Source organism: Peromyscus maniculatus, chromosome 5 (genome assembly GCF_049852395.1).
Source record: "Peromyscus maniculatus bairdii isolate BWxNUB_F1_BW_parent chromosome 5, HU_Pman_BW_mat_3.1, whole genome shotgun sequence".
Classification (NCBI taxonomy): Eukaryota; Metazoa; Chordata; class Mammalia; order Rodentia; family Cricetidae; genus Peromyscus; species Peromyscus maniculatus.
In genome coordinates, this window is record NC_134856.1 from 57534751 (window position 1) to 57559204 (window position 24454).

At 66.9% G+C, this 24454-nt stretch overlaps 7 non-coding genes across 7 annotated transcripts; all 7 read right to left on the reverse strand.

The window, feature by feature from the left end:
- Window positions 1-488: 488 nt before the first annotated feature.
- On the reverse strand, window positions 489-607 carry LOC143273566 (5S ribosomal RNA). Its single transcript, XR_013051748.1, has one exon. It is a non-coding gene; the product is annotated as a 5S ribosomal RNA (ribosomal RNA).
- A 3297-nt stretch (window positions 608-3904) lies between these two features.
- Window positions 3905-4023, reverse strand: LOC143273567 (5S ribosomal RNA). Its single transcript, XR_013051749.1, has one exon. It is a non-coding gene; the product is annotated as a 5S ribosomal RNA (ribosomal RNA).
- Window positions 4024-7327: 3304 nt separating this feature from the next.
- On the reverse strand, window positions 7328-7446 carry LOC143273569 (5S ribosomal RNA). Its single transcript, XR_013051751.1, has one exon. It is a non-coding gene; the product is annotated as a 5S ribosomal RNA (ribosomal RNA).
- Window positions 7447-10752: 3306 nt separating this feature from the next.
- LOC143273570 (5S ribosomal RNA) lies at window positions 10753-10871 on the reverse strand. The gene has a single exon (XR_013051752.1). It is a non-coding gene; the product is annotated as a 5S ribosomal RNA (ribosomal RNA).
- A 3302-nt stretch (window positions 10872-14173) lies between these two features.
- Window positions 14174-14292, reverse strand: LOC143273571 (5S ribosomal RNA). The gene has a single exon (XR_013051753.1). It is a non-coding gene; the product is annotated as a 5S ribosomal RNA (ribosomal RNA).
- Window positions 14293-17605: 3313 nt separating this feature from the next.
- On the reverse strand, window positions 17606-17724 carry LOC143273572 (5S ribosomal RNA). Its single transcript, XR_013051754.1, has one exon. It is a non-coding gene; the product is annotated as a 5S ribosomal RNA (ribosomal RNA).
- Window positions 17725-21030: 3306 nt separating this feature from the next.
- LOC143273573 (5S ribosomal RNA) lies at window positions 21031-21149 on the reverse strand. The gene has a single exon (XR_013051755.1). It is a non-coding gene; the product is annotated as a 5S ribosomal RNA (ribosomal RNA).
- Window positions 21150-24454: the final 3305 nt, after the last annotated feature.

Sequence of the window (24454 nt, forward strand, 5' to 3'; positions counted from 1 at the left end):
CCGTGGGGGCTCCTAGTGGGGGAGGTGGGCGTGGTGGAGGGCTCGGGTGGGAGCCTGGTTCCTCTGGGACTGCTTCCAAGCGGTGGGCTGTGTGGAGGTGGTGGGCGGATCTGTCCCCCCACCCCATCCCCGTGCCGGGACCCGGAGTGTCCTCCTCCCAGACCCCCGCCTGTGGAGCCAGGCAGGCAGCCAGGTGCGATGGAGCCCCGGTTGTTGGAGGGCAAGGCTAGCCTGGGCTGCCTGTCAGGCGAGACCTGCCTCTCTCATGTGAATCTTAGCTTCTTCTGGGGTCCTGGGATCCCCACTCGGGTGTTTCCCCCGGTGGGTTGGCAGCGTGCCTGAGGGCTGCGATGGCCGGGCGAATTGGCAGCCTTGCGGGCGAAGGGGAGGGGGAGGGGGAGGCGGAGGGGTCCCGGGGCCCGCCCCATGGGGGCCCGCGGCCGCAAAGGGCCTGCCTTTCAAAGGCCAAAAGGGGCAAAGGCAAAAAAAGCCTACAGCACCCGGTATTCCCAGGCGGTCTCCCATCCAAGTACTAACCAGGCCCGACCCTGCTTAGCTTCCGAGATCAGACGAGATCGGGCGCGTTCAGGGTGGTATGGCCGTAGACGACGGCGCCCGGTCCGCGGAGCCTCAAGAGCCTCACCTCCGCCGCTGCCCTCAGCAGCTCACCCACCCACCCGCCGCCCCGGAGCCCGGCTCGCGCCCCACCCTGAACGCGACGGCACGCCAGCGAGGCCCTCCTCAGCCCTCTGCCCGCGTCCGTGGCCCGTGGTCCGTGGCCCGCAGCGGGGGCCCAGGGCCGGCAGTGGCCAGCGTTTCCCCGGGACCTTCTCCTCTCCCGGTCCTGCTTCATCGGCCGGCGGCACTCTCCCACCGGGCACACCCGGCGGGCCCCTGGCACCTTGGCTCGCCCGCAAGCCTGCTCCTCCCTCTCCCTGGGCCTCGGGCGGGTCCGGTGTGCACGCGCCCGCACCTCCCGCTCCCCCGCTCGGCTTTCCACGGCTGCGGGCGCTGAAGCCTCAGGACCTTCTTCCTTCCAGGGCAGGGGCTGCCTTGGCTCCGCGACTCGCCCCACCCGTTGCCAGGTAGCCAGCCCCTGGTCTTTGGGGCAGGCAGGTTGGAGCCCTCCTCTGACCTGCAGGCCATTTCTGTGCCTTTGGGGGTCCTGGTGGGGAGGTGGAGGTGGGGGGGGTGGGGAGTGGGGGTGAGGGTGGCAGGAGGGGTTCGTGGCCCTGCCCGGGCTGCGCTCTGCCACTTTCTTTCCTGGCTTCCCGGGGAGGGGAGGTGCCCAGGGAGGCGCAGGCAAGGCGGCCGGATCCTTCGGGTGGGTCATCCACCCGTCCAGACAGGGTGCTCACCCTCCTGACGGTGCTGCCCCGAGGTGGTGCCTGGACGGATGGGGTGCTCGCACCGACTGTCATCTCTCACCTTGGGGAACTGTCGGCTTCTCCTCCTCCTCCTCCTCCCCCGTTGCTCCTTCCTACTCCTCTTCCTCCTCTCCCCAGGAGACACAGACAGACACAGACAGACAGACACACACACAAACACACACACACACACACACACACACGCATGCACAAACACACACGCGCACACACACACACATGCACGCCCATTCACACACCCTTCCCTACCTCCTGGATGGACCTTGGTTCCCTCTCTGGAACTTGGAATGCCAGCTCGTGGGCTCCAGGTTCTGCCCCCACCCCCGCCCCACCCCCACGGAGAACCCGTCCATCCATTCCTCCGTGGCAGAAGCCTCCCTCCCCGGGAAGCGGCGGGGGCGGCGGGGGCGGCGGCGGCGGCGGCGGCGGCGGCGGCGGGGGCCGCGGCGGCGATGATGAGCCGCCCCGCTCAGCCCGCCCGGGAGAAGGGAGAATGTCTCGCTGGAAGGCGCGCAAGATGATCCTGCGCCCATGGGTTTCAGCGAACTTGGAACTTGGGTCTTGGCGCTCTGCGCGTGCACGGTGGGGGCAGAGGCGGGTCCCGTCCGGGCCAGGCGTCTCTTGGGCTATCTATCCTCGGTCCCACCCGGCCAGCGGGCCTCCTCCCACCTTGCCTGTGGAGAGGACTGTCCTCTGGAGAGTCCCGGACGAGGAAGGAAGCGTGTGTCTAGGCCCCAACTCCTCGGTTACATCTTCCCTTGCCAATGGATGAGACAGCTCGGGCAGGGCCCTGCAGCCACAAAGTCTGTCTGTCTGTCTGTCTGTCTGTCTGTCTTCACTGGATGGAGCGAGCACCCGTGCTCTAGCAAGGAGGGACGGCCGCACAGCCAAGCCAGAGCGTACAAAACCAGAGGCACAAACATGCGCACACTCGTGCACACATCCACACCCAGACACGGAGCCCGAGCCTCGCCACACACACATAAACGGGCAAGGATGTCCAGGGCAGGTTGGAACACGGGGCTCTTTGTCGCTCAGCTCCGTGGACGTTGGGGGTAGAGGCGGGTCACGGGGCCAGAATTCTCTTCCTGCCACCTGGCCACCCGGCCACCCGGCCACGCACCCATCCAAAGCTGCCTCCATCAAGGAAGAGCCAAGGGTCTGAGCGGGCGCGACGAAGGTCGCGCGGCTGGACCGGACTGTGTGCCGGGGGTCTGATGGCCTCTCAAACCCCAGCACGGACCCCTCCGCTCTGGGGGACCTGCTTCCGCGACAGACAGAGAATTCCCGAGAATTCCCGCACCGCCGGCGCCTCAGTGGGACAGCGCCTGACCTGTGACTTCCTCTTGCCCTGGGACCACTAGGTTCCAGGTCGGGCCCATCTTGGACCCGGGTGCTCTGCTCGGCCACCGCACTACTGACTGACTCCTCTACTGGCCTGCGCCCAGGCCTTGGCCCCTCGGGTCGGGCTCGGGAAGCAACCAACTGTGGCTCTCTGGCATCCCATCCCACCGGCGACACGCGCAGCCACACCCACGGACACGTCGCAGCCCCCTAGGGCACCGCTTCACGTGGACTCACACTCATGCACGCACACACGTAGACCTCCACACACACGCTCGCCCACACGGAAACACACTCGGCATGTGTGCCCCCGCACACGCACGCACGCACGCAAGCACGCACGCGCACACACACAGACACCCACGCACGAGCCAGGGTGCCTGCAGGCACAGAGGCCCGCGTGCGTGTGCGCCCGCAGGACACACACACACACACACACACACACATACACGTGCGTGAGATACCCCCCCCCAACACACAAAACATTCAATGATGCAGGAATGAGGCTACACAGGCACACAGGATGACAATGCGGCCGACCTGAACACACACACACACACACACACACACACACACACACACACGGGCCTACTCACCTATGCACGCACCCAAAGTTAACACACTCAGGGAGGCAGGAAGGCAGGCAGGCAGGCCCGTAGGCACGCCCCTGGGCACCACCACCCTATCCCGTGGGGGCTCCTAGTGGGGGAGGTGGGCGTGGTGGAGGGCTCGGGTGGGAGCCTGGTTCCTCTGGGACTGCTTCCAAGCGGTGGGCTGTGTGGAGGTGGTGGGCGGATCTGTCCCCCCACCCCATCCCCGTGCCGGGACCCGGAGTGTCCTCCTCCCAGACCCCCGCCTGTGGAGCCAGGCAGGCAGCCAGGTGCGATGGAGCCCCGGTTGTTGGAGGGCAAGGCTAGCCTGGGCTGCCTGTCAGGCGAGACCTGCCTCTCTCATGTGAATCTTAGCTTCTTCTGGGGTCCTGGGATCCCCACTCGGGTGTTTCCCCCGGTGGGTTGGCAGCGTGCCTGAGGGCTGCGATGGCCGGGCGAATTGGCAGCCTTGCGGGCGAAGGGGAGGGGGAGGGGGAGGCGGAGGGGTCCCGGGGCCCGCCCCATGGGGGCCCGCGGCCGCAAAGGGCCTGCCTTTCAAAGGCCAAAAGGGGCAAAGGCAAAAAAAGCCTACAGCACCCGGTATTCCCAGGCGGTCTCCCATCCAAGTACTAACCAGGCCCGACCCTGCTTAGCTTCCGAGATCAGACGAGATCGGGCGCGTTCAGGGTGGTATGGCCGTAGACGACGGCGCCCGGTCCGCGGAGCCTCAAGAGCCTCACCTCCGCCGCTGCCCTCAGCAGCTCACCCACCCACCCGCCGCCCCGGAGCCCGGCTCGCGCCCCACCCTGAACGCGACGGCACGCCAGCGAGGCCCTCCTCAGCCCTCTGCCCGCGTCCGTGGCCCGTGGTCCGTGGCCCGCAGCGGGGGCCCAGGGCCGGCAGTGGCCAGCGTTTCCCCGGGACCTTCTCCTCTCCCGGTCCTGCTTCATCGGCCGGCGGCACTCTCCCACCGGGCACACCCGGCGGGCCCCTGGCACCTTGGCTCGCCCGCAAGCCTGCTCCTCCCTCTCCCTGGGCCTCGGGCGGGTCCGGTGTGCACGCGCCCGCACCTCCCGCTCCCCCGCTCGGCTTTCCACGGCTGCGGGCGCTGAAGCCTCAGGACCTTCTTCCTTCCAGGGCAGGGGCTGCCTTGGCTCCGCGACTCGCCCCACCCGTTGCCAGGTAGCCAGCCCCTGGTCTTTGGGGCAGGCAGGTTGGAGCCCTCCTCTGACCTGCAGGCCATTTCTGTGCCTTTGGGGGTCCTGGTGGGGAGGTGGAGGTGGGGGGGGTGGGGAGTGGGGGTGAGGGTGGCAGGAGGGGTTCGTGGCCCTGCCCGGGCTGCGCTCTGCCACTTTCTTTCCTGGCTTCCCGGGGAGGGGAGGTGCCCAGGGAGGCGCAGGCAAGGCGGCCGGATCCTTCGGGTGGGTCATCCACCCGTCCAGACAGGGTGCTCACCCTCCTGACGGTGCTGCCCCGAGGTGGTGCCTGGACGGATGGGGTGCTCGCACCGACTGTCATCTCTCACCTTGGGGAACTGTCGGCTTCTCCTCCTCCTCCTCCTCCCCCGTTGCTCCTTCCTACTCCTCTTCCTCCTCTCCCCAGGAGACACAGACAGACACAGACAGACAGACACACACACAAACACACACACACACACACACACACACGCATGCACAAACACACACGCGCACACACACACACATGCACGCCCATTCACACACCCTTCCCTACCTCCTGGATGGACCTTGGTTCCCTCTCTGGAACTTGGAATGCCAGCTCGTGGGCTCCAGGTTCTGCCCCCACCCCCGCCCCACCCCCACGGAGAACCCGTCCATCCATTCCTCCGTGGCAGAAGCCTCCCTCCCCGGGAAGCGGCGGGGGCGGCGGGGGCGGCGGCGGCGGCGGCGGCGGCGGCGGCGGGGGCCGCGGCGGCGATGATGAGCCGCCCCGCTCAGCCCGCCCGGGAGAAGGGAGAATGTCTCGCTGGAAGGCGCGCAAGATGATCCTGCGCCCATGGGTTTCAGCGAACTTGGAACTTGGGTCTTGGCGCTCTGCGCGTGCACGGTGGGGGCAGAGGCGGGTCCCGTCCGGGCCAGGCGTCTCTTGGGCTATCTATCCTCGGTCCCACCCGGCCAGCGGGCCTCCTCCCACCTTGCCTGTGGAGAGGACTGTCCTCTGGAGAGTCCCGGACGAGGAAGGAAGCGTGTGTCTAGGCCCCAACTCCTCGGTTACATCTTCCCTTGCCAATGGATGAGACAGCTCGGGCAGGGCCCTGCAGCCACAAAGTCTGTCTGTCTGTCTGTCTGTCTGTCTGTCTTCACTGGATGGAGCGAGCACCCGTGCTCTAGCAAGGAGGGACGGCCGCACAGCCAAGCCAGAGCGTACAAAACCAGAGGCACAAACATGCGCACACTCGTGCACACATCCACACCCAGACACGGAGCCCGAGCCTCGCCACACACACATAAACGGGCAAGGATGTCCAGGGCAGGTTGGAACACGGGGCTCTTTGTCGCTCAGCTCCGTGGACGTTGGGGGTAGAGGCGGGTCACGGGGCCAGAATTCTCTTCCTGCCACCTGGCCACCCGGCCACCCGGCCACGCACCCATCCAAAGCTGCCTCCATCAAGGAAGAGCCAAGGGTCTGAGCGGGCGCGACGAAGGTCGCGCGGCTGGACCGGACTGTGTGCCGGGGGTCTGATGGCCTCTCAAACCCCAGCACGGACCCCTCCGCTCTGGGGGACCTGCTTCCGCGACAGACAGAGAATTCCCGAGAATTCCCGCACCGCCGGCGCCTCAGTGGGACAGCGCCTGACCTGTGACTTCCTCTTGCCCTGGGACCACTAGGTTCCAGGTCGGGCCCATCTTGGACCCGGGTGCTCTGCTCGGCCACCGCACTACTGACTGACTCCTCTACTGGCCTGCGCCCAGGCCTTGGCCCCTCGGGTCGGGCTCGGGAAGCAACCAACTGTGGCTCTCTGGCATCCCATCCCACCGGCGACACGCGCAGCCACACCCACGGACACGTCGCAGCCCCCTAGGGCACCGCTTCACGTGGACTCACACTCATGCACGCACACACGTAGACCTCCACACACACGCTCGCCCACACGGAAACACACTCGGCATGTGTGCCCCCGCACACGCACGCACGCACGCAAGCACGCACGCGCACACACACAGACACCCACGCACGAGCCAGGGTGCCTGCAGGCACAGAGGCCCGCGTGCGTGTGCGCCCGCAGGAACACACACACACACACACACACACATACACGTGCGTGAGATACCCCCCCCCAACACACAAAACATTCAATGATGCAGGAATGAGGCTACACAGGCACACAGGATGACAATGCGGCCGACCTGAACACACACACACACACACACACACACACACACACACACACACACACACGGGCCTACTCACCTATGCACGCACCCAAAGTTAACACACTCAGGGAGGCAGGAAGGCAGGCAGGCAGGCCCGTAGGCACGCCCCTGGGCACCACCACCCTATCCCGTGGGGGCTCCTAGTGGGGGAGGTGGGCGTGGTGGAGGGCTCGGGTGGGAGCCTGGTTCCTCTGGGACTGCTTCCAAGCGGTGGGCTGTGTGGAGGTGGTGGGCGGATCTGTCCCCCCACCCCATCCCCGTGCCGGGACCCGGAGTGTCCTCCTCCCAGACCCCCGCCTGTGGAGCCAGGCAGGCAGCCAGGTGCGATGGAGCCCCGGTTGTTGGAGGGCAAGGCTAGCCTGGGCTGCCTGTCAGGCGAGACCTGCCTCTCTCATGTGAATCTTAGCTTCTTCTGGGGTCCTGGGATCCCCACTCGGGTGTTTCCCCCGGTGGGTTGGCAGCGTGCCTGAGGGCTGCGATGGCCGGGCGAATTGGCAGCCTTGCGGGCGAAGGGGAGGGGGAGGGGGAGGCGGAGGGGTCCCGGGGCCCGCCCCATGGGGGCCCGCGGCCGCAAAGGGCCTGCCTTTCAAAGGCCAAAAGGGGCAAAGGCAAAAAAAGCCTACAGCACCCGGTATTCCCAGGCGGTCTCCCATCCAAGTACTAACCAGGCCCGACCCTGCTTAGCTTCCGAGATCAGACGAGATCGGGCGCGTTCAGGGTGGTATGGCCGTAGACGACGGCGCCCGGTCCGCGGAGCCTCAAGAGCCTCACCTCCGCCGCTGCCCTCAGCAGCTCACCCACCCACCCGCCGCCCCGGAGCCCGGCTCGCGCCCCACCCTGAACGCGACGGCACGCCAGCGAGGCCCTCCTCAGCCCTCTGCCCGCGTCCGTGGCCCGTGGTCCGTGGCCCGCAGCGGGGGCCCAGGGCCGGCAGTGGCCAGCGTTTCCCCGGGACCTTCTCCTCTCCCGGTCCTGCTTCATCGGCCGGCGGCACTCTCCCACCGGGCACACCCGGCGGGCCCCTGGCACCTTGGCTCGCCCGCAAGCCTGCTCCTCCCTCTCCCTGGGCCTCGGGCGGGTCCGGTGTGCACGCGCCCGCACCTCCCGCTCCCCCGCTCGGCTTTCCACGGCTGCGGGCGCTGAAGCCTCAGGACCTTCTTCCTTCCAGGGCAGGGGCTGCCTTGGCTCCGCGACTCGCCCCACCCGTTGCCAGGTAGCCAGCCCCTGGTCTTTGGGGCAGGCAGGTTGGAGCCCTCCTCTGACCTGCAGGCCATTTCTGTGCCTTTGGGGGTCCTGGTGGGGAGGTGGAGGTGGGGGGGGTGGGGAGTGGGGGTGAGGGTGGCAGGAGGGGTTCGTGGCCCTGCCCGGGCTGCGCTCTGCCACTTTCTTTCCTGGCTTCCCGGGGAGGGGAGGTGCCCAGGGAGGCGCAGGCAAGGCGGCCGGATCCTTCGGGTGGGTCATCCACCCGTCCAGACAGGGTGCTCACCCTCCTGACGGTGCTGCCCCGAGGTGGTGCCTGGACGGATGGGGTGCTCGCACCGACTGTCATCTCTCACCTTGGGGAACTGTCGGCTTCTCCTCCTCCTCCTCCTCCCCCGTTGCTCCTTCCTACTCCTCTTCCTCCTCTCCCCAGGAGACACAGACAGACACAGACAGACAGACACACACACAAACACACACACACACACACACACACACGCATGCACAAACACACACGCGCACACACACACACATGCACGCCCATTCACACACCCTTCCCTACCTCCTGGATGGACCTTGGTTCCCTCTCTGGAACTTGGAATGCCAGCTCGTGGGCTCCAGGTTCTGCCCCCACCCCCGCCCCACCCCCACGGAGAACCCGTCCATCCATTCCTCCGTGGCAGAAGCCTCCCTCCCCGGGAAGCGGCGGGGGCGGCGGGGGCGGCGGCGGCGGCGGCGGCGGCGGCGGCGGGGGCCGCGGCGGCGATGATGAGCCGCCCCGCTCAGCCCGCCCGGGAGAAGGGAGAATGTCTCGCTGGAAGGCTCGCAAGATGATCCTGCGCCCATGGGTTTCAGCGAACTTGGAACTTGGGTCTTGGCGCTCTGCGCGTGCACGGTGGGGGCAGAGGCGGGTCCCGTCCGGGCCAGGCGTCTCTTGGGCTATCTATCCTCGGTCCCACCCGGCCAGCGGGCCTCCTCCCACCTTGCCTGTGGAGAGGACTGTCCTCTGGAGAGTCCCGGACGAGGAAGGAAGCGTGTGTCTAGGCCCCAACTCCTCGGTTACATCTTCCCTTGCCAATGGATGAGACAGCTCGGGCAGGGCCCTGCAGCCACAAAGTCTGTCTGTCTGTCTGTCTGTCTGTCTGTCTTCACTGGATGGAGCGAGCACCCGTGCTCTAGCAAGGAGGGACGGCCGCACAGCCAAGCCAGAGCGTACAAAACCAGAGGCACAAACATGCGCACACTCGTGCACACATCCACACCCAGACACGGAGCCCGAGCCTCGCCACACACACATAAACGGGCAAGGATGTCCAGGGCAGGTTGGAACACGGGGCTCTTTGTCGCTCAGCTCCGTGGACGTTGGGGGTAGAGGCGGGTCACGGGGCCAGAATTCTCTTCCTGCCACCTGGCCACCCGGCCACCCGGCCACGCACCCATCCAAAGCTGCCTCCATCAAGGAAGAGCCAAGGGTCTGAGCGGGCGCGACGAAGGTCGCGCGGCTGGACCGGACTGTGTGCCGGGGGTCTGATGGCCTCTCAAACCCCAGCACGGACCCCTCCGCTCTGGGGGACCTGCTTCCGCGACAGACAGAGAATTCCCGAGAATTCCCGCACCGCCGGCGCCTCAGTGGGACAGCGCCTGACCTGTGACTTCCTCTTGCCCTGGGACCACTAGGTTCCAGGTCGGGCCCATCTTGGACCCGGGTGCTCTGCTCGGCCACCGCACTACTGACTGACTCCTCTACTGGCCTGCGCCCAGGCCTTGGCCCCTCGGGTCGGGCTCGGGAAGCAACCAACTGTGGCTCTCTGGCATCCCATCCCACCGGCGACACGCGCAGCCACACCCACGGACACGTCGCAGCCCCCTAGGGCACCGCTTCACGTGGACTCACACTCATGCACGCACACACGTAGACCTCCACACACACGCTCGCCCACACGGAAACACACTCGGCATGTGTGCCCCCGCACACGCACGCACGCACGCAAGCACGCACGCGCACACACACAGACACCCACGCACGAGCCAGGGTGCCTGCAGGCACAGAGGCCCGCGTGCGTGTGCGCCCGCAGGAACACACACACACACACACACACACATACACGTGCGTGAGATACCCCCCCCCAACACACAAAACATTCAATGATGCAGGAATGAGGCTACACAGGCACACAGGATGACAATGCGGCCGACCTGAACACACACACACACACACACACACACACACACACACACACACACACACACGGGCCTACTCACCTATGCACGCACCCAAAGTTAACACACTCAGGGAGGCAGGAAGGCAGGCAGGCAGGCCCGTAGGCACGCCCCTGGGCACCACCACCCTATCCCGTGGGGGCTCCTAGTGGGGGAGGTGGGCGTGGTGGAGGGCTCGGGTGGGAGCCTGGTTCCTCTGGGACTGCTTCCAAGCGGTGGGCTGTGTGGAGGTGGTGGGCGGATCTGTCCCCCCACCCCATCCCCGTGCCGGGACCCGGAGTGTCCTCCTCCCAGACCCCCGCCTGTGGAGCCAGGCAGGCAGCCAGGTGCGATGGAGCCCCGGTTGTTGGAGGGCAAGGCTAGCCTGGGCTGCCTGTCAGGCGAGACCTGCCTCTCTCATGTGAATCTTAGCTTCTTCTGGGGTCCTGGGATCCCCACTCGGGTGTTTCCCCCGGTGGGTTGGCAGCGTGCCTGAGGGCTGCGATGGCCGGGCGAATTGGCAGCCTTGCGGGCGAAGGGGAGGGGGAGGGGGAGGCGGAGGGGTCCCGGGGCCCGCCCCATGGGGGCCCGCGGCCGCAAAGGGCCTGCCTTTCAAAGGCCAAAAGGGGCAAAGGCAAAAAAAGCCTACAGCACCCGGTATTCCCAGGCGGTCTCCCATCCAAGTACTAACCAGGCCCGACCCTGCTTAGCTTCCGAGATCAGACGAGATCGGGCGCGTTCAGGGTGGTATGGCCGTAGACGACGGCGCCCGGTCCGCGGAGCCTCAAGAGCCTCACCTCCGCCGCTGCCCTCAGCAGCTCACCCACCCACCCGCCGCCCCGGAGCCCGGCTCGCGCCCCACCCTGAACGCGACGGCACGCCAGCGAGGCCCTCCTCAGCCCTCTGCCCGCGTCCGTGGCCCGTGGTCCGTGGCCCGCAGCGGGGGCCCAGGGCCGGCAGTGGCCAGCGTTTCCCCGGGACCTTCTCCTCTCCCGGTCCTGCTTCATCGGCCGGCGGCACTCTCCCACCGGGCACACCCGGCGGGCCCCTGGCACCTTGGCTCGCCCGCAAGCCTGCTCCTCCCTCTCCCTGGGCCTCGGGCGGGTCCGGTGTGCACGCGCCCGCACCTCCCGCTCCCCCGCTCGGCTTTCCACGGCTGCGGGCGCTGAAGCCTCAGGACCTTCTTCCTTCCAGGGCAGGGGCTGCCTTGGCTCCGCGACTCGCCCCACCCGTTGCCAGGTAGCCAGCCCCTGGTCTTTGGGGCAGGCAGGTTGGAGCCCTCCTCTGACCTGCAGGCCATTTCTGTGCCTTTGGGGGTCCTGGTGGGGAGGTGGAGGTGGGGGGGGTGGGGAGTGGGGGTGAGGGTGGCAGGAGGGGTTCGTGGCCCTGCCCGGGCTGCGCTCTGCCACTTTCTTTCCTGGCTTCCCGGGGAGGGGAGGTGCCCAGGGAGGCGCAGGCAAGGCGGCCGGATCCTTCGGGTGGGTCATCCACCCGTCCAGACAGGGTGCTCACCCTCCTGACGGTGCTGCCCCGAGGTGGTGCCTGGACGGATGGGGTGCTCGCACCGACTGTCATCTCTCACCTTGGGGAACTGTCGGCTTCTCCTCCTCCTCCTCCTCCCCCGTTGCTCCTTCCTACTCCTCTTCCTCCTCTCCCCAGGAGACACAGACAGACACAGACAGACAGACACACACACAAACACACACACACACACACACACACACGCATGCACAAACACACACGCGCACACACACACAAATGCACGCCCATTCACACACCCTTCCCTACCTCCTGGATGGACCTTGGTTCCCTCTCTGGAACTTGGAATGCCAGCTCGTGGGCTCCAGGTTCTGCCCCCACCCCCGCCCCACCCCCACGGAGAACCCGTCCATCCATTCCTCCGTGGCAGAAGCCTCCCTCCCCGGGAAGCGGCGGGGGCGGCGGGGGCGGCGGCGGCGGCGGCGGCGGCGGCGGCGGGGGCCGCGGCGGCGATGATGAGCCGCCCCGCTCAGCCCGCCCGGGAGAAGGGAGAATGTCTCGCTGGAAGGCGCGCAAGATGATCCTGCGCCCATGGGTTTCAGCGAACTTGGAACTTGGGTCTTGGCGCTCTGCGCGTGCACGGTGGGGGCAGAGGCGGGTCCCGTCCGGGCCAGGCGTCTCTTGGGCTATCTATCCTCGGTCCCACCCGGCCAGCGGGCCTCCTCCCACCTTGCCTGTGGAGAGGACTGTCCTCTGGAGAGTCCCGGACGAGGAAGGAAGCGTGTGTCTAGGCCCCAACTCCTCGGTTACATCTTCCCTTGCCAATGGATGAGACAGCTCGGGCAGGGCCCTGCAGCCACAAAGTCTGTCTGTCTGTCTGTCTGTCTGTCTGTCTTCACTGGATGGAGCGAGCACCCGTGCTCTAGCAAGGAGGGACGGCCGCACAGCCAAGCCAGAGCGTACAAAACCAGAGGCACAAACATGCGCACACTCGTGCACACATCCACACCCAGACACGGAGCCCGAGCCTCGCCACACACACATAAACGGGCAAGGATGTCCAGGGCAGGTTGGAACACGGGGCTCTTTGTCGCTCAGCTCCGTGGACGTTGGGGGTAGAGGCGGGTCACGGGGCCAGAATTCTCTTCCTGCCACCTGGCCACCCGGCCACCCGGCCACGCACCCATCCAAAGCTGCCTCCATCAAGGAAGAGCCAAGGGTCTGAGCGGGCGCGACGAAGGTCGCGCGGCTGGACCGGACTGTGTGCCGGGGGTCTGATGGCCTCTCAAACCCCAGCACGGACCCCTCCGCTCTGGGGGACCTGCTTCCGCGACAGACAGAGAATTCCCGAGAATTCCCGCACCGCCGGCGCCTCAGTGGGACAGCGCCTGACCTGTGACTTCCTCTTGCCCTGGGACCACTAGGTTCCAGGTCGGGCCCATCTTGGACCCGGGTGCTCTGCTCGGCCACCGCACTACTGACTGACTCCTCTACTGGCCTGCGCCCAGGCCTTGGCCCCTCGGGTCGGGCTCGGGAAGCAACCAACTGTGGCTCTCTGGCATCCCATCCCACCGGCGACACGCGCAGCCACACCCACGGACACGTCGCAGCCCCCTAGGGCACCGCTTCACGTGGACTCACACTCATGCACGCACACACGTAGACCTCCACACACACGCTCGCCCACACGGAAACACACTCGGCATGTGTGCCCCCGCACACGCACGCACGCACGCAAGCACGCACGCGCACACACACAGACACCCACGCACGAGCCAGGGTGCCTGCAGGCACAGAGGCCCGCGTGCGTGTGCGCCCGCAGGAACACACACACACACACACACACACATACACGTGCGTGAGATACCCCCCCCCAACACACAAAACATTCAATGATGCAGGAATGAGGCTACACAGGCACACAGGATGACAATGCGGCCGACCTGAACACACACACACACACACACACACACACACACACACACACACACACGGGCCTACTCACCTATGCACGCACCCAAAGTTAACACACTCAGGGAGGCAGGAAGGCAGGCAGGCAGGCCCGTAGGCACGCCCCTGGGCACCACCACCCTATCCCGTGGGGGCTCCTAGTGGGGGAGGTGGGCGTGGTGGAGGGCTCGGGTGGGAGCCTGGTTCCTCTGGGACTGCTTCCAAGCGGTGGGCTGTGTGGAGGTGGTGGGCGGATCTGTCCCCCCACCCCATCCCCGTGCCGGGACCCGGAGTGTCCTCCTCCCAGACCCCCGCCTGTGGAGCCAGGCAGGCAGCCAGGTGCGATGGAGCCCCGGTTGTTGGAGGGCAAGGCTAGCCTGGGCTGCCTGTCAGGCGAGACCTGCCTCTCTCATGTGAATCTTAGCTTCTTCTGGGGTCCTGGGATCCCCACTCGGGTGTTTCCCCCGGTGGGTTGGCAGCGTGCCTGAGGGCTGCGATGGCCGGGCGAATTGGCAGCCTTGCGGGCGAAGGGGAGGGGGAGGGGGAGGCGGAGGGGTCCCGGGGCCCGCCCCATGGGGGCCCGCGGCCGCAAAGGGCCTGCCTTTCAAAGGCCAAAAGGGGCAAAGGCAAAAAAAGCCTACAGCACCCGGTATTCCCAGGCGGTCTCCCATCCAAGTACTAACCAGGCCCGACCCTGCTTAGCTTCCGAGATCAGACGAGATCGGGCGCGTTCAGGGTGGTATGGCCGTAGACGACGGCGCCCGGTCCGTGGAGCCTCAAGAGCCTCACCTCCGCCGCTGCCCTCAGCAGCTCACCCACCCACCCGCCGCCCCGGAGCCCGGCTCGCGCCCCACCCTGAACGCGACGGCACGCCAGCGAGGCCCTCCTCAGCCCTCTGCCCGCGTCCGTGGCCCGTGGTCCGTGGCCCGCAGCGGGGGCCCAGGGCCGGCAGTGGCCAGCGTTTCCCCGGGACCTTCTCCTCTCCCGGTCCTGCTTCATCGGCCGGCGGCACTCTCCCACCGGGCACACCCGGCGGGCCCCTGGCACCTTGGCTCGCCCGCAAGCCTGCTCCTCCCTCTCCCTGGGCCTCGGGCGGGTCCGGTGTGCACGCGCCCGCACCTCCCGCTCCCCCGCTCGGCTTTCCACGGCTGCGGGCGCTGAAGCCTCAGGACCTTCTTCCTTCCAGGGCAGGGGCTGCCTTGGCTCCGCGACTCGCCCCACCCGTTGCCAGGTAGCCAGCCCCTGGTCTTTGGGGCAGGCAGGTTGGAGCCCTCCTCTGACCTGCAGGCCATTTCTGTGCCTTTGGGGGTCCTGGTGGGGAGGTGGAGGTGGGGGGGGTGGGGAGTGGGGGTGAGGGTGGCAGGAGGGGTTCGTGGCCCTGCCCGGGCTGCGCTCTGCCACTTTCTTTCCTGGCTTCCCGGGGAGGGGAGGTGCCCAGGGAGGCGCAGGCAAGGCGGCCGGATCCTTCGGGTGGGTCATCCACCCGTCCAGACAGGGTGCTCACCCTCCTGACGGTGCTGCCCCGAGGTGGTGCCTGGACGGATGGGGTGCTCGCACCGACTGTCATCTCTCACCTTGGGGAACTGTCGGCTTCTCCTCCTCCTCCTCCTCCCCCGTTGCTCCTTCCTACTCCTCTTCCTCCTCTCCCCAGGAGACACAGACAGACACAGACAGACAGACACACACACAAACACACACACACACACACACACACACACACGCATGCACAAACACACACGCGCACACACACACACATGCACGCCCATTCACACACCCTTCCCTACCTCCAGGATGGACCTTGGTTCCCTCTCTGGAACTTGGAATGCCAGCTCGTGGGCTCCAGGTTCTGCCCCCACCCCCGCCCCACCCCCACGGAGAACCCGTCCATCCATTCCTCCGTGGCAGAAGCCTCCCTCCCCGGGAAGCGGCGGGGGCGGCGGGGGCGGCGGCGGCGGCGGCGGCGGCGGCGGCGGGGGCCGCGGCGGCGATGATGAGCCGCCCCGCTCAGCCCGCCCGGGAGAAGGGAGAATGTCTCGCTGGAAGGCGCGCAAGATGATCCTGCGCCCATGGGTTTCAGCGAACTTGGAACTTGGGTCTTGGCGCTCTGCGCGTGCACGGTGGGGGCAGAGGCGGGTCCCGTCCGGGCCAGGCGTCTCTTGGGCTATCTATCCTCGGTCCCACCCGGCCAGCGGGCCTCCTCCCACCTTGCCTGTGGAGAGGACTGTCCTCTGGAGAGTCCCGGACGAGGAAGGAAGCGTGTGTCTAGGCCCCAACTCCTCGGTTACATCTTCCCTTGCCAATGGATGAGACAGCTCGGGCAGGGCCCTGCAGCCACAAAGTCTGTCTGTCTGTCTGTCTGTCTGTCTGTCTTCACTGGATGGAGCGAGCACCCGTGCTCTAGCAAGGAGGGACGGCCGCACAGCCAAGCCAGAGCGTACAAAACCAGAGGCACAAACATGCGCACACTCGTGCACACATCCACACCCAGACACGGAGCCCGAGCCTCGCCACACACACATAAACGGGCAAGGATGTCCAGGGCAGGTTGGAACACGGGGCTCTTTGTCGCTCAGCTCCGTGGACGTTGGGGGTAGAGGCGGGTCACGGGGCCAGAATTCTCTTCCTGCCACCTGGCCACCCGGCCACCCGGCCACGCACCCATCCAAAGCTGCCTCCATCAAGGAAGAGCCAAGGGTCTGAGCGGGCGCGACGAAGGTCGCGCGGCTGGACCGGACTGTGTGCCGGGGGTCTGATGGCCTCTCAAACCCCAGCACGGACCCCTCCGCTCTGGGGGACCTGCTTCCGCGACAGACAGAGAATTCCCGAGAATTCCCGCACCGCCGGCGCCTCAGTGGGACAGCGCCTGACCTGTGACTTCCTCTTGCCCTGGGACCACTAGGTTCCAGGTCGGGCCCATCTTGGACCCGGGTGCTCTGCTCGGCCACCGCACTACTGACTGACTCCTCTACTGGCCTGCGCCCAGGCCTTGGCCCCTCGGGTCGGGCTCGGGAAGCAACCAACTGTGGCTCTCTGGCATCCCATCCCACCGGCGACACGCGCAGCCACACCCACGGACACGTCGCAGCCCCCTAGGGCACCGCTTCACGTGGACTCACACTCATGCACGCACACACGTAGACCTCCACACACACGCTCGCCCACACGGAAACACACTCGGCATGTGTGCCCCCGCACATGCACGCACGCACGCAAGCACGCACGCGCACACACACAGACACCCACGCACGAGCCAGGGTGCCTGCAGGCACAGAGGCCCGCGTGCGTGTGCGCCCGCAGGAACACACACACACACACACACACACACACACATACACGTGCGTGAGATACCCCCCCCAACACACAAAACATTCAATGATGCAGGAATGAGGCTACACAGGCACACAGGATGACAATGCGGCCGACCTGAACACACACACACACACACACACACACACACACACACACACACACACACGGGCCTACTCACCTATGCACGCACCCAAAGTTAACACACTCAGGGAGGCAGGAAGGCAGGCAGGCAGGCCCGTAGGCACGCCCCTGGGCACCACCACCCTATCCCGTGGGGGCTCCTAGTGGGGGAGGTGGGCGTGGTGGAGGGCTCGGGTGGGAGCCTGGTTCCTCTGGGACTGCTTCCAAGCGGTGGGCTGTGTGGAGGTGGTGGGCGGATCTGTCCCCCCACCCCATCCCCGTGCCGGGACCCGGAGTGTCCTCCTCCCAGACCCCCGCCTGTGGAGCCAGGCAGGCAGCCAGGTGCGATGGAGCCCCGGTTGTTGGAGGGCAAGGCTAGCCTGGGCTGCCTGTCAGGCGAGACCTGCCTCTCTCATGTGAATCTTAGCTTCTTCTGGGGTCCTGGGATCCCCACTCGGGTGTTTCCCCCGGTGGGTTGGCAGCGTGCCTGAGGGCTGCGATGGCCGGGCGAATTGGCAGCCTTGCGGGCGAAGGGGAGGGGGAGGGGGAGGCGGAGGGGTCCCGGGGCCCGCCCCATGGGGGCCCGCGGCCGCAAAGGGCCTGCCTTTCAAAGGCCAAAAGGGGCAAAGGCAAAAAAAGCCTACAGCACCCGGTATTCCCAGGCGGTCTCCCATCCAAGTACTAACCAGGCCCGACCCTGCTTAGCTTCCGAGATCAGACGAGATCGGGCGCGTTCAGGGTGGTATGGCCGTAGACGACGGCGCCCGGTCCGCGGAGCCTCAAGAGCCTCACCTCCGCCGCTGCCCTCAGCAGCTCACCCACCCACCCGCCGCCCCGGAGCCCGGCTCGCGCCCCACCCTGAACGCGACGGCACGCCAGCGAGGCCCTCCTCAGCCCTCTGCCCGCGTCCGTGGCCCGTGGTCCGTGGCCCGCAGCGGGGGCCCAGGGCCGGCAGTGGCCAGCGTTTCCCCGGGACCTTCTCCTCTCCCGGTCCTGCTTCATCGGCCGGCGGCACTCTCCCACCGGGCACACCCGGCGGGCCCCTGGCACCTTGGCTCGCCCGCAAGCCTGCTCCTCCCTCTCCCTGGGCCTCGGGCGGGTCCGGTGTGCACGCGCCCGCACCTCCCGCTCCCCCGCTCGGCTTTCCACGGCTGCGGGCGCTGAAGCCTCAGGACCTTCTTCCTTCCAGGGCAGGGGCTGCCTTGGCTCCGCGACTCGCCCCACCCGTTGCCAGGTAGCCAGCCCCTGGTCTTTGGGGCAGGCAGGTTGGAGCCCTCCTCTGACCTGCAGGCCATTTCTGTGCCTTTGGGGGTCCTGGTGGGGAGGTGGAGGTGGGGGGGTGGGGAGTGGGGGTGAGGGTGGCAGGAGGGGTTCGTGGCCCTGCCCGGGCTGCGCTCTGCCACTTTCTTTCCTGGCTTCCCGGGGAGGGGAGGTGCCCAGGGAGGCGCAGGCAAGGCGGCCGGATCCTTCGGGTGGGTCATCCACCCGTCCAGACAGGGTGCTCACCCTCCTGACGGTGCTGCCCCGAGGTGGTGCCTGGACGGATGGGGTGCTCGCACCGACTGTCATCTCTCACCTTGGGGAACTGTCGGCTTCTCCTCCTCCTCCTCCTCCCCCGTTGCTCCTTCCTACTCCTCTTCCTCCTCTCCCCAGGAGACACAGACAGACACAGACAGACAGACACACACACAAACACACACACACACACACACACACACACGCATGCACAAACACACACGCGCACACACACACACATGCACGCCCATTCACACACCCTTCCCTACCTCCTGGATGGACCTTGGTTCCCTCTCTGGAACTTGGAATGCCAGCTCGTGGGCTCCAGGTTCTGCCCCCACCCCCGCCCCACCCCCACGGAGAACCCGTCCATCCATTCCTCCGTGGCAGAAGCCTCCCTCCCCGGGAAGCGGCGGGGGCGGCGGGGGCGGCGGCGGCGGCGGCGGCGGCGGCGGCGGGGGCCGCGGCGGCGATGATGAGCCGCCCCGCTCAGCCCGCCCGGGAGAAGGGAGAATGTCTCGCTGGAAGGCGCGCAAGATGATCCTGCGCCCATGGGTTTCAGCGAACTTGGAACTTGGGTCTTGGCGCTCTGCGCGTGCACGGTGGGGGCAGAGGCGGGTCCCGTCCGGGCCAGGCGTCTCTTGGGCTATCTATCCTCGGTCCCACCCGGCCAGCGGGCCTCCTCCCACCTTGCCTGTGGAGAGGACTGTCCTCTGGAGAGTCCCGGACGAGGAAGGAAGCGTGTGTCTAGGCCCCAACTCCTCGGTTACATCTTCCCTTGCCAATGGATGAGACAGCTCGGGCAGGGCCCTGCAGCCACAAAGTCTGTCTGTCTGTCTGTCTGTCTGTCTGTCTTCACTGGATGGAGCGAGCACCCGTGCTCTAGCAAGGAGGGACGGCCGCACAGCCAAGCCAGAGCGTACAAAACCAGAGGCACAAACATGCGCACACTCGTGCACACATCCACACCCAGACACGGAGCCCGAGCCTCGCCACACACACATAAACGGGCAAGGATGTCCAGGGCAGGTTGGAACACGGGGCTCTTTGTCGCTCAGCTCCGTGGACGTTGGGGGTAGAGGCGGGTCACGGGGCCAGAATTCTCTTCCTGCCACCTGGCCACCCGGCCACCCGGCCACGCACCCATCCAAAGCTGCCTCCATCAAGGAAGAGCCAAGGGTCTGAGCGGGCGCGACGAAGGTCGCGCGGCTGGACCGGACTGTGTGCCGGGGGTCTGATGGCCTCTCAAACCCCAGCACGGACCCCTCCGCTCTGGGGGACCTGCTTCCGCGACAGACAGAGAATTCCCGAGAATTCCCGCACCGCCGGCGCCTCAGTGGGACAGCGCCTGACCTGTGACTTCCTCTTGCCCTGGGACCACTAGGTTCCAGGTCGGGCCCATCTTGGACCCGGGTGCTCTGCTCGGCCACCGCACTACTGACTGACTCCTCTACTGGCCTGCGCCCAGGCCTTGGCCCCTCGGGTCGGGCTCGGGAAGCAACCAACTGTGGCTCTCTGGCATCCCATCCCACCGGCGACACGCGCAGCCACACCCACGGACACGTCGCAGCCCCCTAGGGCACCGCTTCACGTGGACTCACACTCATGCACGCACACACGTAGACCTCCACACACACGCTCGCCCACACGGAAACACACTCGGCATGTGTGCCCCCGCACACGCACGCACGCACGCAAGCACGCACGCGCACACACACAGACACCCACGCACGAGCCAGGGTGCCTGCAGGCACAGAGGCCCGCGTGCGTGTGCGCCCGCAGGAACACACACACACACACACACACACACACACATACACGTGCGTGAGATACCCCCCCCAACACACAAAACATTCAATGATGCAGGAATGAGGCTACACAGGCACACAGGATGACAATGCGGCCGACCTGAACACACACACACACACACACACACACACACACACACACACACACGGGCCTACTCACCTATGCACGCACCCAAAGTTAACACACTCAGGGAGGCAGGAAGGCAGGCAGGCAGGCCCGTAGGCACGCCCCTGGGCACCACCACCCTATCCCGTGGGGGCTCCTAGTGGGGGAGGTGGGCGTGGTGGAGGGCTCGGGTGGGAGCCTGGTTCCTCTGGGACTGCTTCCAAGCGGTGGGCTGTGTGGAGGTGGTGGGCGGATCTGTCCCCCCACCCCATCCCCGTGCCGGGACCCGGAGTGTCCTCCTCCCAGACCCCCGCCTGTGGAGCCAGGCAGGCAGCCAGGTGCGATGGAGCCCCGGTTGTTGGAGGGCAAGGCTAGCCTGGGCTGCCTGTCAGGCGAGACCTGCCTCTCTCATGTGAATCTTAGCTTCTTCTGGGGTCCTGGGATCCCCACTCGGGTGTTTCCCCCGGTGGGTTGGCAGCGTGCCTGAGGGCTGCGATGGCCGGGCGAATTGGCAGCCTTGCGGGCGAAGGGGAGGGGGAGGGGGAGGCGGAGGGGTCCCGGGGCCCGCCCCATGGGGGCCCGCGGCCGCAAAGGGCCTGCCTTTCAAAGGCCAAAAGGGGCAAAGGCAAAAAAAGCCTACAGCACCCGGTATTCCCAGGCGGTCTCCCATCCAAGTACTAACCAGGCCCGACCCTGCTTAGCTTCCGAGATCAGACGAGATCGGGCGCGTTCAGGGTGGTATGGCCGTAGACGACGGCGCCCGGTCCGCGGAGCCTCAAGAGCCTCACCTCCGCCGCTGCCCTCAGCAGCTCACCCACCCACCCGCCGCCCCGGAGCCCGGCTCGCGCCCCACCCTGAACGCGACGGCACGCCAGCGAGGCCCTCCTCAGCCCTCTGCCCGCGTCCGTGGCCCGTGGTCCGTGGCCCGCAGCGGGGGCCCAGGGCCGGCAGTGGCCAGCGTTTCCCCGGGACCTTCTCCTCTCCCGGTCCTGCTTCATCGGCCGGCGGCACTCTCCCACCGGGCACACCCGGCGGGCCCCTGGCACCTTGGCTCGCCCGCAAGCCTGCTCCTCCCTCTCCCTGGGCCTCGGGCGGGTCCGGTGTGCACGCGCCCGCACCTCCCGCTCCCCCGCTCGGCTTTCCACGGCTGCGGGCGCTGAAGCCTCAGGACCTTCTTCCTTCCAGGGCAGGGGCTGCCTTGGCTCCGCGACTCGCCCCACCCGTTGCCAGGTAGCCAGCCCCTGGTCTTTGGGGCAGGCAGGTTGGAGCCCTCCTCTGACCTGCAGGCCATTTCTGTGCCTTTGGGGGTCCTGGTGGGGAGGTGGAGGTGGGGGGGGTGGGGAGTGGGGGTGAGGGTGGCAGGAGGGGTTCGTGGCCCTGCCCGGGCTGCGCTCTGCCACTTTCTTTCCTGGCTTCCCGGGGAGGGGAGGTGCCCAGGGAGGCGCAGGCAAGGCGGCCGGATCCTTCGGGTGGGTCATCCACCCGTCCAGACAGGGTGCTCACCCTCCTGACGGTGCTGCCCCGAGGTGGTGCCTGGACGGATGGGGTGCTCGCACCGACTGTCATCTCTCACCTTGGGGAACTGTCGGCTTCTCCTCCTCCTCCTCCTCCCCCGTTGCTCCTTCCTACTCCTCTTCCTCCTCTCCCCAGGAGACACAGACAGACACAGACAGACAGACACACACACAAACACACACACACACACACACACGCATGCACAAACACACACGCGCACACACACACACATGCACGCCCATTCACACACCCTTCCCTACCTCCTGGATGGACCTTGGTTCCCTCTCTGGAACTTGGAATGCCAGCTCGTGGGCTCCAGGTTCTGCCCCCACCCCCGCCCCACCCCCACGGAGAACCCGTCCATCCATTCCTCCGTGGCAGAAGCCTCCCTCCCCGGGAAGCGGCGGGGGCGGCGGGGGCGGCGGCGGCGGCGGCGGCGGCGGCGGCGGGGGCCGCGGCGGCGATGATGAGCCGCCCCGCTCAGCCCGCCCGGGAGAAGGGAGAATGTCTCGCTGGAAGGCGCGCAAGATGATCCTGCGCCCATGGGTTTCAGCGAACTTGGAACTTGGGTCTTGGCGCTCTGCGCGTGCACGGTGGGGGCAGAGGCGGGTCCCGTCCGGGCCAGGCGTCTCTTGGGCTATCTATCCTCGGTCCCACCCGGCCAGCGGGCCTCCTCCCACCTTGCCTGTGGAGAGGACTGTCCTCTGGAGAGTCCCGGACGAGGAAGGAAGCGTGTGTCTAGGCCCCAACTCCTCGGTTACATCTTCCCTTGCCAATGGATGAGACAGCTCGGGCAGGGCCCTGCAGCCACAAAGTCTGTCTGTCTGTCTGTCTGTCTGTCTGTCTGTCTTCACTGGATGGAGCGAGCACCCGTGCTCTAGCAAGGAGGGACGGCCGCACAGCCAAGCCAGAGCGTACAAAACCAGAGGCACAAACATGCGCACACTCGTGCACACATCCACACCCAGACACGGAGCCCGAGCCTCGCCACACACACATAAACGGGCAAGGATGTCCAGGGCAGGTTGGAACACGGGGCTCTTTGTCGCTCAGCTCCGTGGACGTTGGGGGTAGAGGCGGGTCACGGGGCCAGAATTCTCTTCCTGCCACCTGGCCACCCGGCCACCCGGCCACGCACCCATCCAAAGCTGCCTCCATCAAGGAAGAGCCAAGGGTCTGAGCGGGCGCGACGAAGGTCGCGCGGCTGGACCGGACTGTGTGCCGGGGGTCTGATGGCCTCTCAAACCCCAGCACGGACCCCTCCGCTCTGGGGGACCTGCTTCCGCGACAGACAGAGAATTCCCGAGAATTCCCGCACCGCCGGCGCCTCAGTGGGACAGCGCCTGACCTGTGACTTCCTCTTGCCCTGGGACCACTAGGTTCCAGGTCGGGCCCATCTTGGACCCGGGTGCTCTGCTCGGCCACCGCACTACTGACTGACTCCTCTACTGGCCTGCGCCCAGGCCTTGGCCCCTCGGGTCGGGCTCGGGAAGCAACCAACTGTGGCTCTCTGGCATCCCATCCCACCGGCGACACGCGCAGCCACACCCACGGACACGTCGCAGCCCCCTAGGGCACCGCTTCACGTGGACTCACACTCATGCACGCACACACGTAGACCTCCACACACACGCTCGCCCACACGGAAACACACTCGGCATGTGTGCCCCCGCACACGCACGCACGCACGCAAGCACGCACGCGCACACACACAGACACCCACGCACGAGCCAGGGTGCCTGCAGGCACAGAGGCCCGCGTGCGTGTGCGCCCGCAGGAACACACACACACACACACACACACACACACATACACGTGCGTGAGATACCCCCCCCAACACACAAAACATTCAATGATGCAGGAATGAGGCTACACAGGCACACAGGATGACAATGCGGCCGACCTGAACACACACACACACACACACACACACACACACACACACACACACACACGGGCCTACTCACCTATGCACGCACCCAAAGTTAACACACTCAGGGAGGCAGGAAGGCAGGCAGGCAGGCCCGTAGGCACGCCCCTGGGCACCACCACCCTATCCCGTGGGGGCTCCTAGTGGGGGAGGTGGGCGTGGTGGAGGGCTCGGGTGGGAGCCTGGTTCCTCTGGGACTGCTTCCAAGCGGTGGGCTGTGTGGAGGTGGTGGGCGGATCTGTCCCCCCACCCCATCCCCGTGCCGGGACCCGGAGTGTCCTCCTCCCAGACCCCCGCCTGTGGAGCCAGGCAGGCAGCCAGGTGCGATGGAGCCCCGGTTGTTGGAGGGCAAGGCTAGCCTGGGCTGCCTGTCAGGCGAGACCTGCCTCTCTCATGTGAATCTTAGCTTCTTCTGGGGTCCTGGGATCCCCACTCGGGTGTTTCCCCCGGTGGGTTGGCAGCGTGCCTGAGGGCTGCGATGGCCGGGCGAATTGGCAGCCTTGCGGGCGAAGGGGAGGGGGAGGGGGAGGCGGAGGGGTCCCGGGGCCCGCCCCATGGGGGCCCGCGGCCGCAAAGGGCCTGCCTTTCAAAGGCCAAAAGGGGCAAAGGCAA